Raw genomic sequence first — 17,179 nt, 5'->3', positions numbered from 1 at the left:
TCCAGCTGGAAGCCAAATCCCTCTGTGTCTGACACTGAAGGTGACTGCTCGGTGAGTCACCATTGTAACACGACTGTGTTATAAAGCAAAATTCACTCATGTTTTGTGCAGAGTTGGGACTATACAGAAGAGCCGAGGATTAGAAAAGATGTGTCAATATATACAGGGAAGTGTATTTACTTGTTAACTGTACTTTCTCTTTTCAACTAAGCTTGCCCTTTGTTCAGTCCCAACATTTTCCAAAGAGACATATATCACCTAAGATGCTAGTTTTCTCTCCTAGTGACAGCAATTATTGTAAAGTAGTATAATAATTTTAATAATGCCACATTAATAGGAAACATTGCCGTTTCTCCCAAATTAGTCATAAATATGTGCCTTTCGTGGACTGAAGTGGTTTCCGAGCTTCATTTTGAGGGATTCTTCTGCTGTATTTGAATCTGTCATTGGTGAACAATGATTTCTCTAAGCTGCTGCAGTGGCTGTACCTCTCTGGAGTGCAGCAAGCTTCCCAGGTAAATCGATCTATGTTAGCTGTGCAGTGCAGATTTGCAGCAGCATAATTCAGACTGACTTCTCCAAATAATGTCTCCTCTGACAACACTTTTAAAGTGGCAAGATAACTTGGAAAAGTACAGAATTGTCTTGAGATATCACATCCCACAGCAGAATTCAAAATACTGCTCCGAGACTGACAAAATAGAAGCTAAACTGTAATGTGATATAATAAAGCAGCTGATAGATCGCATTTTCACCAAAAGTTGCTAACTCAAAGCTCAAGAGAGAAGCCATATGACTGTAGCAACAGTAAGGGAAAAATCCTGACTCTATAGGGTGAAAAAGCCAAATGAATATAGGACACATAAGTGGTATTTTCAACTTTGTTATCAATAGATGCAAAATGACCCTCTTTTTAAAATTATAAAAGTGGTGTGGAACATTGGTGAAAGTATATGAGTTACCATGTGAACATTTGTGCTTTTTAAAATTATTTGTCATTTGTTAAATATTTTGTGCAGTGCTAAGCTAAGCTTAAGGGAAAAGTGAATATTTAAATGTTATGTTTACTGATAGTTGAAGTCTATTGAGAATTTACACTATGATTTAAAAATATCTTGCTTACTTTTGTAAATAATGCTTTTTTCATAGTTAAGGATGCTCATGATATGAGGTGTTAAGCTATCACCTACTCTTTCAAAGTCATTTGAGTTTTTTTTCCCCATATGTGTGGTGGGAGAATGATTGCATTTTTTAATAATTTGGGAAAAAAATAGTCCCATGAGATGGCATACCATAAATAAATGCTTTTGCCCTTCAGCTAATTTTAGATTCACTGCAACCTGATACCTTACATGTAAAGGCTTAATTTGAATTTCACTGAATGATGCTATTTATTTAGTTATTATTGACAAATATTTTATTGCTGTGCAACTGCAAATGCTTTGTTTGCTGATGTAGACTTGCTTTAAGATGGATGTGACCATAGTTGGTAAAAATAATGCTAGACACAGAGTAGATCTTTAATATTGTTGATTGAGTCATTGATTAGATTCTTAAATCAGGACATGGGAAAGAGTTAAAGTGAATTGTGAAGCCCTAGAGGCATGGCTTGTTTTGTAGAAGAGTCTAATTACCTTTACCTGTCACATTCTTGTCTGTATTTCTTGAAGTTTTGAAAGTGGCTACTGACCATGGTTCTAGAATTCCATCTTCTGTGAGGATAATCAGAGACGTGAGAACTCTTGCATTATGGAATGTAATTGATAATTGCTCTTTCATGTCCATCTAAAACAGAGGTTTTACTCTACCTTTGCTTGCTGCCCTCAAACCAGGCCATCTTGCAAATCAGGCTATCAATATATAGCTGAATTTTTTTTTCCTTTAAAATCCATCATCTGTAAGCTTAAAACAATGAGTGGTGAGGAGAATCTATTCTTGATTATAAAAGATTTTGAAATAGGAAAAAGCTCTATTTCAGGAAGGAGAAAATCATGTTTTTGCTAACAAAGAAGAGCTCAGTATTCTTATTTATTCATCTTTAGCTTTCAGTATAGAAAACTTAATGTATTTTCAGTAATATACACATATTTCTCTTGAAAGGAAAACAAAGTTAAAAGAAATACAGTCAAGAAAATAAATGAGTTATAAACAAAAGGGAAACAATCAAAGGCTAAGAAAACCTCCAGATTGTCAATGTAAAATAATCCCTAGGATGTGGTCTATTGTAGTTATCAATAAAGTATGCTTTTTCCTTTTCTTCAACTGGAAACATATAAGGGATTAGGGCTTTCTTCTATCTGTCCACACTGAGCTCCATTAAACTAAATTCAGGGCCATTATATAAACTGAAAATTACCTTCTCTTGCCTTAAACTTCGGAGAAGGCAATGGCACCCCACTCCAGTACACTTGCCTGGAAAATCCCATGGATGGAGGAGCCTGGTAGGCTGCAGTCCATGGGGTCACTAAGAGTCAGGCACGACTGAACGACTTCACTTTCACTTTTCACTTTCATGCATTGGAGAAGGAAATGGAAACCCACTCCAGTGTTCTTGCCTGGAGAATCCCAGGGACGGGGGAGCCTGGTGGGCTGCCGTCTACAGGATCGCACAGAGTCGGACACGACTGAAGTGACTTAGCAGCAGCAGCAGCAGCCTTAGACTTCAATACATAGTAATAATGAACTGTCTATGTATGTAATAATTTTTAATGTTACCAATTTAAACACTAAATAAATAGAAAATATATTCATTTTAACATTCTTATCAAGTCTTCTCAGAAAACTCCCCGTGGCCTTTTGCAAAGTTCAGCTGTGTATATCTACAGGTTCATTATCTTTGCAGTGGATTAGTTTTCTTTCCTTTTTAACCCTGTATTTTTCATTTTACAGTCCATTATTCTCACCAAAGTTTACTCACCTAAATAGAGACTCTGCAACATTATGAACATTTGCTAAAATCTACAGTGTAATATTGCGATTTTGCTAAATCATACAAATACCAATGTTTTTCTAAAGCAGTCAGATTTTCTAAGGTATTTCACCAAATGCTGGAGAGATTGTTAGTTCACTTTTTTTCCCAGATGAGCACTTTACTATAAACTGTGTAAAACTTCATAGACTTAACTCTCTACACGTGCACCGAAGCCAGTACATGTTGAATTCTACCTGCGCACATCAGTTAAAAGAGGTTGAAGAGCATGGGCTAATTTCAGCTGATCTGGACTGACCACGTGCTAATCTTCAGATTGGCCAGAAGCATGGTGGTGACCCTTGGCCAAGGCTAGAGGATCCCTGAGTTAGAGAGAGACGTTCTGTAATCAGGAACCTGTGAACTGTTTTAGAGGCAGGATGCATTTACATGTCAGCATTATTTGGTAATAACAACAGGGATTGTACCTGGTTTTTGTAAAACTACTATTAAGACTGTGTGACTAGTTTATCCCAAAGACCTCTCCACCAGGAGATGACTTTGGGTTTGTTGTTAGTGAAGTGTTTTAAGATCTGGAGGCAAAGTGTGCCCTGTGTGACCCAGTCTTAGGAGGAAAAAGTTTACACTTGACATCTCCAGATTGTTTTCAATGCATGTCTTTTTTCCTCTGTTCCCAAGTTCCTTTTTTTTTTCCCTTTGCCTGTAACAAAGCTCTTTTGTGAGTTAAAGTTGAAGCCCATGAGTCCTTTCAATAATCTAACACTTAAGGCAATTACTGCATAATTAATGCAGATGTAAACAAGGAAGCCTAGTAAATAACAAAACTTTTTTTTTTTTTAAAGCTACAGACTATAAAGTAAATCAATAATATGATTAAAGAAACTAGTGTGGATTGGCTTCAGGGCGTTTAAAAGCATATTAATATTAACTGAGGTGTATAAATTGAGGAAAGAAAATTAATTAGTATAAGAAAAAGAGCTGTTCCTTGAAGCATTCTGTGAGAAACCTGTGAAGGAAAACTTGATTGGATATCTTGGCAATGTGGTATAAAGTGCAATTAACTGAACAGTTTCCATTTCTGGACTGAAACTAAGAGGTGCCACAGGTTAACAGTGGGCTTTCCAGAATAACCGAACTAAAACAAATTTGACTAAGAAAGAGGGAGTGAATAAAAACTAATTGGCCTTTTAGAACTCCTCTCAGCTAGTCTTCTCTAGCTCCTTTATTTTACTGATATAGCATGTTTTCCAATTATCTGAGTCATTGGAAAAGACTTTAGTGCTGGAAAAAATTGAAGGCAAAAGGAGAAGAGGTTGGCAGAGAATGAGATGGTTAGATGGCATCACCAACTCAATGAACGTGAATCTGAACAACCTCCGGGAAACTGTGGAGGACAGGGAAGCCTGGCTTGCTGGGGTCTGTGGGGTCAGGAAGAGCCGGACATAACTTGGGAAGTGAACAACAGCAGCAGCACGTCTTCACGTTTCCCACTTAATTACCTACTCTTAATACCACAGACTACGCGTGCTATATGATGGGCACCACGGACACCAAAGTGTTATTCAGGAGCTGATAGTGCCATCAACCTGGAGGACACTTGGATTTATTTTTTATTAAATTAGACAATTACTCCTTCAAGTAGGGCATTTCCATGTTCAACCCTCATTTAGACAGTCAGTAAAGTGATAATTTGCTCCTTTGAAGGAAGAGGGCAGAGAGACCTCCTGGCTTACTGTGTCTATCTGTAAACTTGGTCCTTGTTGGAAGCTATGTCGTGCACAGTTTTATGCGCTACAGCTCTAATCCTAATGTGGTAACATTTAGGTATGGATCTCTGGGGACACTATTTCTTCAGTTTGATCCTGACAACAGATTTAAGGAGAAGACAGGGCAGCTGTTGCAGCTGTTCAGTCGCTAAGTCGCGTCTGCTCTTTGTGATCTCGTGGACTACAGCCTGCCAGGCTTCCCAGTGCTTCATGTTTCCTGGACTTTGCTCGCACTCATGTCCATTGAGCTGGTGGTGCTATCTAACCCTCTCATTCTCTGCCACCCCCTTCTCCCTTTGCTTTCCATCTTTCCCAGCATCAGAGTCTTTTCCAGTGAGTCAACTCTTCTCACCAGGTGCCCAAAGTATTGGAGTTTCAGCCTCAGCCTCGATCCTTCCAATGAATATTCAGGGTTGATTTCCTTTAGGGTTGACTGATTTGATATCCTTGCAGTCCAAGGGACTTTCAAGAGTCTTCTTCAACACTGCAGTTTGAAAGTATCAGTTCTTTAGGACTCAACCTTCTTTATGGTTCAATTCTCACATCCGTACATGACTACTGGAAAAACCATAGCTTTGACTAGATGGACCTTTGTCAACAAAGTGATGTCTCTGATTTTTAACATAGTGTCTAGGGTTGTCATAGCTTTCCTTCCAGGGAACAAGTGTCTTTTAATTTCATGGCAGTAGTCACCATCCTTAGTGATTTTGGAGTCCAAGAAGGTTAAATCTGTCCCTGCTTCCCCCTTTTCCCCTTCTATTTGCCATGAAGTGATGAGAAATGGATTCCATGATCTTAGTTTTTTGAATGTTGAATTTTAAGCCAGTTTTTTCACTTTCCTCTTTTGCCTTCATCAAGAGGCTCTTTAGTTCCTTTTCTGGCTTTAGAGTGGTATCATCTGCGTATCTAAGGTTATTGATATTTCTCCAGGAAATCTTGATTCCGGCTTGTGGTTCATCCAGCCCGGCATTTTTCATGATGCATTCTGCACAGAAGTTCAACGAACAGGTTGACAATAATACAGGCTTGTCATATTCCTTTCCCAATTTTGAAACAGTCTGTTGTTCCACCTCCAGTTCTAACTATTGCTTCTTGACACACATACATGTTTCTCAAGAGGCAGGTGAGTGTTCTGGTATTTCCATTTCTTTAAAAATTTTCCACAATTTGTTGTGATCCACAGTCAAAAGCTTTCCCACAGTCAGTGAAGCAAAAGCAGGTGTTTTCTTCTGGAATTCCCTTGCTCTATCTATGATCCAACTAATGTTGGCAATTTGATTTCTGGTTCCTCTTCCTTTTCTAAACCTAGCTTATACATCTGAATGTTCTCTGTTCATATACTGCTGAAATCTAGCCGGAAGGATTTTGACCATAACCTTATTAGCATGCGAAATGAGCACAATTGTACAATATTTTGAACATTGACATTGCCCTTCTTTGGGATTGGAATGACAACTGATCTTTTCCAGTCCTGTGGCCACTGCTGCATTTTCCAAATTTGCTACATATTGAGTGAGGCACTTTAACAGCATCTTCTTTTAGAATTTTAAGTAGCTCAGCTGGAATTTCATCACCTCCTCTAACTTTGTCCATAGTGATTCTTCCTAAGGCCTGCTTGACTTCACACTCCAGGATGTCTGGCTCTAGGTGACTGACCACATCATCCTGGTTATGCAGGTGATTAAAATCTTTTCTGTATAGTTCTTTGCATATTCTTGCCACCTCTTCTTAATCTCTTCTGCTTCTGTTAGGTCCATACCATTTCTGTCCTTTATCATGCCCATCCTTGCATGAAACATTCCTTTGTAATTGCAATTTTCTTGAAGAGATCTCTAGTCTTTCCTATTCTGTTGTTTCCCCATTCTGTTGTATTCTATTTTTACAGGGCAGTAGGTGCAATAATAGGACTTCCCTGGTGGCTCAGAGGTTAAAGCGTCTGCCTGCAATGTGGGAGATCTGGGTTCGATCCCTGTGTTGGGAAGATCCCCTGGAGAAGGAAATAGCAACCCGCTCCAGTATTCTTGCCTGGAGAATCCCATGGACAGAGGAGCCTGGTGGGCTACAGTCCACGGGGATACAAAGAGTCGGACACGACTGAGGTACAATAATACCAATGAGAGGTGTTTTGGAAAACTAGCCTTCTAACCCACACTTATTGATATCTGATAATCAGATTGATATCTAATCATCAGATTTTCTGGGGATGCGGCAACGAAACCCTTAATCAGGGACAGAAAAATCTTACATTAACGTTGAAAATTCACATGAAGAGTGCCTAAAAGTTACTTAGCATCTTTGTGGTTCAGTTTTCAACTGTTCTTATTTCAGTGTGAATCTATATAAGGCGCCACGTAGCGATTTACTGTAGTTTTGTCCCCACATAACATGTGTGTCATTCATCTGCAAAGTTATGCTTTTTGCGCTGGTTTTGTACCACCTATAGGGCAACTTTCATAACCTCTTTGTATAGCTTATTTTAAACGAAATGAAATCAATTTAGTTTTCCTTCAGTATTCTTAGATGTTCATTCTGCATGTGCATCATATGGCATGAGCACACTTCTCATTTACATTCTGATAGTACATATAAAGCATTGTTGCGCTACTCCCATTCTTTCTGAAAAAGCAGCCCCTAGAAAATAGTGCTTCTGCTGTGATTCTCCATGTCATAACCTTTACCTGGGTGAGCTTCCCATATGGGAAATTCGTACCTCATTCTAGAATTTTGCTTGTTGGGCAGATGTCTCTGGTTAATCCTGGAATTTGTATGAGATAGCTCATTTAATTCTCAGACTAAGTTGGCTAGAATGTTGGCTTTTTCACAAGTAAAAGTGGTTTTCATTTGCCGTCCCTACCTTTTCCACTTAATTTTGAGTGGGGAAGAAGCGGAGTCTTCCTTATCTGATTCACTTGAAGATCCAGCTTTCTAATTTTGCCAATCTGACGACTAGAAGATGCATTTCAATGCTACATTAGCTTGCATTTCACTAATGTCTGGAGAGACCAAGAAACTCTTCCTTATTTAATTTTTTAGTACTTTTGAATCGTTCTTCTGTAATTAACTATCCTAACTTTGCACATTTATGTGTCATCATCTCTTCTTGATTTGCACAAAATTCTTTGTATGGTAATTATTTTGTTCAGTCCCTGTAAGACATTAAAAATATTAATATACACTTTTACTCTTCATTAACTTTACATTCTCTTTCCCTCTTTCCTGAAAAAAAAACATTTAATTTTCACTTAGTTAAGATCATCAAATTTTTGGCTAATTTTTTTTTGTGTATTATATACACCCTCTGCTACTTCCAAATTACAAAGATATAGTCCTATATTTTCTATTAATTATAGTCTATTAAATCATTTAATTGATTTTCTTTTGTACTTTTCCTTTAGAAATATAATCCACATAATCCACTTTTCTATGTAATGTTAATAGAGAAATTATGATAATTTTATTATTTTCTATATAATAAGCCAGTTTTTGCAATGCCATCTATTAAGCATTTAATTTCCTTGTTGATTTATGAGGTCATCTTTATCATACCTTATATTCCTCTATAGATGTATCATATCTTAGGCCTTTTATATCACCATAGTCTGCTATGAATAGGTTGTGGAAACCAGCTATAGTATGGCAAGGGGAAAATACCAAACACATTTTTTCAAATGCTTATTTGGACTCTATTGAGGTGACATTTTTGCTTTTAATTCATCAATATAAATTATATGGACAATTTCCATACTTTATTTATCCTTGTATTTCTATAATAGTGTCTGTCTGACTTTTCACTAGTGTGTAATTGTATAAATGGATTATGATTGTGTAATGGATTACAGGTTACTATTGCTTTACATTGTGTCTAAATGTATATACACTTTTGCTTCATATTAATGTGTGAACTGAGTATTTAACTTATTTCATCTCATATGCTTTCAATGAAAAATTAAGCATAGACAAAAGAAAAAGCATAGACATGAATCCCAGATAAATGATTAAAGATCAAATATCTGGTAGTAGAGTTTCAAAGAAATTATTTATTGTATTGTGGTTTTCAAAGTAGTGCTTACGTATTTTTAATAATTCTGCCATCCAGATGTGGCATCTAACTCTCAACCTATGAATCTGGGTTGCATGTGTGACTCACAGCTATTACAATGTGGCATTAGGTGCTGAGTGACTTTAAAGTTCTATGAGAAAAATACAGGAACTTTTTCTTCCCTTTAAAAACAAATTAATTGGTGGGAAATTGCTTTATAATTTGTGTTGGGTTTCTGCCATACAACAATGTGAGTCAGTCATAATTACATTTATATCATGTCTGCATGTAACTATATATGTGTATATATATACCAGACCCTGATGCTGGGAAAGATTGAGGGCAAGAGGAGAAGGGGACGACAGAGGATGAGATGGTTGGATGGCATCATCGACTCAATGGACATGAGTTTGGGTAAACTCCGGGAGTTGGTGATGGACAGGGAGGCCTGCTGTGTTGTGGTTCATGGGGTCGCAAAGAGTTGGACACGACTCTGAACAACTGAACTGAAATGATATATATATATCGCCTCCCTCCTGAACCTTCCCCACTTTCAGCCATGTCCCCCATCCAGGTTATCACAGAGCACTAGGCTGGGCTGCTTGCTTATTCGGCAACTGCGCACTAGCTGTGCATCTTATGCATGATAGTGTGTGCGTATCAACGCCACTTGCTCACTTTGTCCTAACCTCACCTTCCCCTGCTGTGTCCATAAGCCCATCCTCTACTGGGTTCACCGGTACCATTTTTCCAGATTCCATATGTATATGCTAATATGCAAGACTTGTTTTTCACTTTCTAACTTACTTCACTCTGTATGAGGCTCTAGATTCATCCATCTCTCCACACTTACTCAAATTCATTCCTTTTTATGGCTGACTAGCATCCAATGTATAGATACACCACTTTATCCATACATCTGTGGATGGAAATCTAGGTTGCCTCCATGTCTGGCTATTGTAAATCCTGCTGCAGTGAGCACTGATGTATGTGCCTTTTAAAATTGCGGTTTACTCAGAGGATCTATCTGGTAGTGAGATTGCTGGGCCATGTGGTAGACTTATCCCTGTTTTTTTTTTAAGGAATTTCCATACTGTTTTCCATAATGTCTGTATCAGTTTACATTCCCACCAACAGTGCAGGAAGGTTCCCTGTTCTCCACATTCTCTCCAGCATTTACTGTCTGTAGATTTTTTGATGATGGTCATTTTGGTTGGTGTGAGATGACATCTCGTTGTAGTTTTGATTTGAATTTTTCTAATAATAAGTGATGTCGAGCAACTTTTCATGCATTTGTTGGATTAATGTATGTCTTCTTTGGAGAAATGTCTGCGTAGGTCCTCTGCCCATTTTTTGATTGTGTTGTTTGTTTTTCTAATATTGAGCTATATGAGCTGCTTATATATTTTGGAGATTAATCCTTTCTCAAGGGCTTCCTTTACCATCATTTTATCTTGTTCTGAGGGTTGTCTTTTTATCTTGTTTATATTTTCCTTTGCTATGCAAAAGCTTTTAGGTTTAATTAATTCCCATTTGTTTATTTTTGCTTTTATTTCCATCAACCTATGTGGTGAATGAGAGAGAATCTTGCTGTGATTCATATAAAAGAGTATTCTGCATATGTTTTCCTCTTTATAGTTTATAAACTATAGAGCTTTATAGTTTCTGGCCTTATACCTAAGTCTTCAATCTATTTTGAGGTTATTTTTGTGTATGGTGTTAGCAAGTGTTCTGATTTTATTCTTTGACACATAGCTGTTCAGTTTTCCCGTCACCACTTACTGAAGAGGCTGTCTTTTCTCCATTGTATATTTTTGCCTCTTTGCAAAGATAAAGTGCTCGTATGTGCATGGGTTTATCTCTGGACTTCCTCTCTTGTTCCATTGGTCCATATTTCTGTTTTGTGCTAGTAGCATGCTGTCTTGATGACTGTAGCTTTGCAGTGTAATTTGACGCCAGGGAGATTGATTCCTCCAGCTCTGTTTTTCTTTCCAAAGATTGCTTTGGTTATTTTTGTATGTGTGTGTGTGTTTCCATATGAATTTTGAATTTTTCATTCTAGTCCTGTGAAAAATGCCATTGGTAATAACTAAAGAGACCAAGAAAACAGGAGGGGTCCTGCCGCTTGGGGAGGGAACTGTGAAGGAGGAAGTTTTCACACACTTGGAAATGCCCTCACAGGCAGAGACAGGAAGCTTTGGAACCTCAGAGGGGAGCACATCAAGTGTGGAGAGAATAAAGGGCAGAAATAAGTGCCAACCGGCAGTTCCCAGCTGAGGATCTGTTTGCATGGCTGCCATGGGAAGTGGGGGCTGGGTGCTGAGGCTCAGACTCTGGGGGCTGGACCCTAGTAAGGGACTGGGGTTGACTGCATGGAGGTCCTCTGAGAAGGCTGATATGATGTAGGTGAGAGTCCAGGGAAGAGCCTGAGCCTGCCAGAGAGGCAATGCATCATTGTCCTGATGCAGCAAATTTAATCCCCACAATGAGCTTCAGACTATGGACTTTGGGGAGATTTTGGACTTTGGAAGATAGAACAAGCTGGAGAAAGGCCAGATCAGAATAGGAACTGGTCCCACAGTGCCCACAGAAGGCCTAGACATCTTAGAAATATTGATGACTTTCTAAGTAGGCAGACTGGCTTGAACTCACTGTGTGGAGAGGACATCTGGCATCACAGGATAGCATTCTTTTTACTACCGGTCTCTCTCTCTATCTATATATAGTTTTCTTTTTCTTTTTGTTAATCCTTTAATTTTTGTTTAATTTTTCCTTTTTAATGCTTTTCTTTATAAATAAATTCATTTTATTTTATTTTTTCCTATTTCTGCAATATTTTTTCCTTATGCACTTTTTTGCATTTTTGTTTTTGTATTTTTGCTACTCTAGTTTTTAGTGATTATTTTCATTTATGGGTTTGTTTATTGGTTTTCTTGCTCTCTTTTTGTTCTCTTTATTCTTTCTTTCTTTTTGTGAGTATGAGTTTCTTTGTTTCTGTCTAATTAATGTTGCTTTTACCAAATGCCTTGGCAGAGTCCATAAAGGAGAAGTAGATGTTTTTCTGAAACTCTCTTGCTTTTTCTGTGATCCAACAGATGTTGCCAATTTGATCTCTGGTTCCTCTGCCTTTGCTAAATCCAGCTTGACCATCTGCACGTTCTCAGTTCATGTAGTGTTGAAGCCTGGCTTGGAGAATTTTAAGCATTACTTTACTAGAGTGTGAGATGAGTGCAATTGTGTGGTAGTTTGAGCATTCTTTGGCATTGCCTTTCTTTGGGATTGGAATGAAAACTGACCTTTTCCAGTCCTGTGGCCACTGCTGAGTTTTCCAAACTTGCTGGCATATTGAGTGCAGCACTTTCACATCAGCATCTTTTAGAACTTGAAATAACTCAACTGAAATTCCATTCCCTCTGGTAGCTTTGTTCATAGTGATGCTTCCTAAGGCTCACCTGACTTCTGACTCCAGGATGTCTGGCTCTAGGTGAGTGATCACACCGTTGTGGTTGTCTGGGTCTTTAAGGTTTTCTTTTTTTTTTTTTTTTGTGGTATAGTCCTTCTGTGTATTCTTGCCACCTCTTCCTAATATCTTATGCTTCTGTTAGGTCCATACCATTTTTGTCCTTTATTGTGACCATCTATGCTTGAAATGTTCCCTTGGTATCTCTAATCTTCTTGAAGAGATCTCTAGTCTTTCCCATTCTATTGTTTTCCTCTATTTCTTTGCATTGATCTCTGAGGAAGGCTTTCTTATCTCTCCTGTGTTCAGTGTATCAAGTGCCACTAAATACACTATACCAAGAAGAAAAAGAAAGATATATCCTTTTTCTGTTTTCATCAGATGAATATATCTTTCCTTTTCTCCTTGATATAGTGTATTATGTGGCAATTGATACACTGAACAAAGGTACTGGGAATGGGTTATTGGCACAATAAAAACTTAAAATACGTGACATTGGCTTTGCACTTCCTGGCTTTGGGCCTGAGTAGTGAGCACCCATGTAATTAAAAGACATTTGCTCCTTGGAAGGAAAGTCACGATAAACCTAGACCACGTATTAAAAAGAGGAATGTCTTTGCAGACAAAGGTCTGCAAAGCTGTGGTTTTTCCAGTAGTCAAATACAGACGTGAGAGCTGGACCACAAAGAAAGCTGAGCACCTAAGAATTGATGCTTTCAAATTGTGGTGATGGATTTTTGAGCATCCCTTGGCCTGCAAGGAGATAAAACCAGTTGGTCCTAAGGAAAATCAACCCAGAATATTCACTGGAATGACTAATGCTCAATGCACTTAAATGTGTATTTTGGTGGTTTGGGATACTGTTATCAGTAATTATCAGTTGGGTCAGGCTCCTTGACAGTTTTGTTCATGAACTGTATATTCTGATTGAATTTCTCAGTAAGTAATTTTAATCTAGTCAGAGAAAAGTGTTGATATTTCCAATTATAATTGGTATTGGTTTATTTCTCTCATGTTTTCTTCAGAGTATATGAAACTCTGTTATTATTAGGTACATACACATTTAGTTTTATTTATTGAAATTGAACTAGTTCCAATAACATTAAATATTTGAATGTTCTCATGCTTATGTTTTTGCTAAAAATAAACTGAGCTATTTCAAACTGCAGAAAAAAGAGATATAAATTTGCCCCCTTCATCACTATGAAAACTACTTTTGTATATCTGAAATATTCCTTATTTTCAAATCTAATTTGCCTAATATTAATATTGTTATTCTAATTTTGTATGTATAATGTTTATATTGTATGTCTTTTCCATTCTTTTGTACTCAACACATAAATGCCTTTATATTTAAATTGGTTTCTTGTAAATAACACATAGCTGACATCTATGTTTTAATTGAATGATTAGAAAATTTTACACTTAGGCACTACATTTACCAATGGGGCAAGTTTTAATTGCATTTTTGCTAGTTGGTTTCTCTTTGTCCTACATGTTCTAGCACTTTTTCTCTCTTATCCTTCCTCCTTTTTTGTGTTAAATGTTTATTTTTAATCCTCCTCTTGTCTTATTAATTAGACTGCATTGTTTTATCCTTTTAGTGTTTTTGTCTTATTTGTTTTTGAGCTGAAGGTTTTAAAATGTTTAACAACTTGAGGTCATAAGAAGTGGTTTTCAAAATTCAGAAAGCCTTAGAATCACAGGGTTTCTTGTTAGAAATGCAGGTTCCTAGTGTTAAACTCTAAGACTATTTAATCTACCCTCTATTTTATGCAGACATGGGAAGGCAAGTCACAAGATTAAGCCAAGTGCCCAAGCACATCAGCTGGTTAGTAGAGCTAGGACTAGAATCCGGGTGTCGGAGACCGTACTGTGTGGGTGTCTCTCACTCTAACACCCTGCTTCTCGGTTCGCTTGTGGCAGAAATGAGCAGCTAGCTGGACCAAGAGGCCCAGAACTGTTCCCCAGAGAAAACTCTGACTCTGTGGAGTTGGGGCACTCTACACTCCCCAGGTGTGGCTGTGCTCACCAACTTGGAAGTTCCCTGAACTGTGCTGTTTGGGCATTTTTATTGTGGCTTCATTATGTAGTTTTCTATGTAAATGTGTTTTTTTTTTTTTTTTAAGTGATAGCCATGTACTTTTAAACTGTACAGTTTTAATTTTAACAAAAATCCTTGCAGAAATATCCTGGCTTTATTCCCCTTCCATCCTTCATGCTATTATTTTCACATATTTTACCTTTCGAGATGCTGAAAACCCATTATACTTGATTACTGTTTCTCCTTTAAATATTTAGTTTTATTTTACAGAGATTACAAATGACTAAAAACATCTTACACATTTTCCCTCAAAGTTAGCATTTCTAATATTCGTCATTCTTTTCTGTAGGTCAAGTTTTTCTTTCTGTAGCATTTCCTATTTCCTAAGAAACTTCCTTACCATTTTTCATAATATAGCTTCATCTATACCTGGACTTAACTCAGACCTTGGGCTGATGCTGTAGATGAAGGGGACTTTGAGGACCTGTTGGGGAAGTGAATGTATTTTCCATCTGGAATCAAAGTAAATTGTTGAGGGTCAGAAGGTGATAAGCAGGCTCTGAAAGGGCACTCAGGGTTTTCTGCCTTCTGATATGTATGTCCTAATGTGATACCTCCCCCTTTAAGGGTTCGATAAATGTATCACCCGTTTTAAATAAATATAGCAGATGAAATGAGATGTGACATCTGTGAATGGGTTATTTCCTTCTCTCTCTGTCTTAGAGATCTTGTTCTGGTGGAAACAGGATGCCATGTTCTGAGTACCTCTGGTCAGCCTCCAGTGAGGACTTGAGGTGCTTCTGTGAGTTTGGAAGTAGTCTCCTAAAGCCCACCAACAGTCATGTGAAGGAACTTGGGAGTGGAATTTTGAGGCCTTGCATGAGCCTTGAGAGTGAGCTAGTAAGCAGTTGGGCCCTAAAGAACCCTGAGACAACTGCAGCTCCAGATGCTGGTTTGGTTGCAGTCTTGTGAGAGCCCCTTGGACAGGGGTGCCCAGCTAAGCTATGCCCAGATAATTGATCCACAGAATCTGCGAGATTAAAACAAAGTTTTTTATTTTAAGCCACTATATTCTGGGTATTTTTTTACACTATAACATATAACAAATACACATTACCTCCCTTATATTTTATGATAATGATATGCATTCAAGATGATGCAAAAATTTATTGAATACTCAAGATTAAAGACAAAAATAATGGTAGATAAATATTGTATATATTGTATTCTAGTTGATAAATTTGTTTTTCACAAAAATGCGAATTAAAAATTCAGAAACGACCCTGGGAGGAAGAGATTATAAAGAAGGAAGGTGGATAGGCCAGAAGAACACCTAGAATGATGATGGTGCTGAATGAGGGCAGGGGCGTCAATATGCACTGATGGTTTTTTTAAATATAAACAAAAAGTTTAGAATCATAAACATACATGTGTGTGCAAGCATGAGATACATGTGTGTATTCTCTAGGCAAAAGCAGTGACTGCACAATAGCAATGAGCACACTTATTACCACCAATAATAGAGTCCCTAATTGCAATTCTCTAATAAAAAGGATTAGTTTCATTGGAGAACTAATTGATTCTGAGCCTGGACAGGAGAAATACAAAATGAATTTGAGGAATCTGTGGAGCTAGTAAAGAAACAGCAGGGCGTATGAAGAAGTGTGTGCCCCAAGAGGTGACCTTAGAGTTGTTAGGGTCACAGCTGGAACTTGAGGAAAAAGGAAATGTAGTGTTGGATTGTAAGCCTTCAAATAAACACGGTGAGTCCATGCTGAAATAAAAACTGAATCAGAAGAATTCCAATTAATTACTGTGGATGAAGTGAGAGAAACAGAGCTCACTATTATGCTACCAAAATCATAATTGCTGCAGGCAATCTCTTCCAATGGGTGCTGATATAAATAGGTGAAATTTTAACCTGAAACAGAATAGTCCCAGAGTTTCAAATAACTTTCTCAAAATACGTAATTGTTATAATTACATTTTATCATATTATATAACTATAGTATATTGTAATCATATTATAATTATAATATAATTGCAGTTAGATGGCATGGGTATTTCTGACAGACACCATTAATGGCCAAATGATCAAGACTGACATCATCTGTACCACAAACAGACATCAGGCGTTCCCTAATACAGTGTGCTGAGAAGAGTATTTATCCTTTCTACCATTCTTTCCAACAATGCTATACCTCAATCTAATGTTGAGAAAAACATTAGACTAAACAAAATGGAAGAGAATTATGAAAAATTATTTTAAAAGGAACTGACCCATACACTTCAAAATTGTAAAGACTAAAGAAGTGTTTAGTGTTTAAAGAAGACTAAAGAAATGGGAAAACAATGGAAACAGTGACAGACTTTATTTTTCTGGGCTCCAAAATCCCTGCAGACGGTGACTGCAGCCATGAAATTAAAAGACGCTTGCTCCTTGGAAGAAAAGCTATGACCAAACTAGACAGCATATTAAAAAGCAAAGACATTACTTGGCTGACAAAGGTCTGTCTAGTCAAAGCTATGGTTTTTCCAGTAGTCATGTATGGATGTGAGAGTTGGACCCTAAAGAAAGCTGAGCACCGAAGAACTAATGATTTTGAACTGGGGTTGGAGAAGCAATGTTGGAGAAGACTTTTCTAAAGGAAATCAGTCCTGAATATTAATTGAAAGAACTGATGTTGAAGCTGAAGCTCCAATACTTTGGCCACCTGATGTGAAGAGCTGACTCATTTGAAAAGACCCTGATGCTGTGAAAGATTGAAGGTGGGAGGAGAAGGGGACGACAGAGGATGAGATGGTTGGATGGCATCACCGACTCGATGGAAATGAGTTTGAGTAAACTCCGGGAGTTGGTGATGGACAGGGAGGCCTGGTGTGCTGCAGTCCATGGAGTCGCAAAGAGTCGGACAGGACTGAGCAACTGAACTGAACTGAA

Source organism: Bos javanicus, chromosome 14 (assembly GCF_032452875.1).
Source record: "Bos javanicus breed banteng chromosome 14, ARS-OSU_banteng_1.0, whole genome shotgun sequence".
Lineage (NCBI taxonomy): Eukaryota > Metazoa > Chordata > Mammalia > Artiodactyla > Bovidae > Bos > Bos javanicus.
This window is presented reverse-complemented; position numbering follows the sequence as displayed.